The following is a 240-nucleotide window of genomic DNA, read 5'->3' as shown; positions in this document are numbered from 1 at the left end:
TTTTCTGATATTATCATCCTTAGTTTTCTGATATTGTCATTCTTAGTTTTCTGATATTATCATCCTTAGTTTTCTGATATTTCCATTTTTAGTTTTCTAATTTTATCATCCTTAGTTTTCTGATATTATCATTCTTAGTTTTCTGATATTATCATCCTTAGTTTTCTGATATTATCATTCTTAGTTTTCTGATATTATCATTCTTAGTTTTCTGATATTATCATCCTTAGTTTTCTGATA

The sequence above is a fragment of the Eurytemora carolleeae genome, unplaced genomic scaffold, assembly GCF_000591075.1.
Source record: "Eurytemora carolleeae unplaced genomic scaffold, Eaff_2.0 scaffold694, whole genome shotgun sequence".
NCBI lineage: Eukaryota > Metazoa > Arthropoda > Copepoda > Calanoida > Temoridae > Eurytemora > Eurytemora carolleeae.
This window is presented reverse-complemented; position numbering follows the sequence as displayed.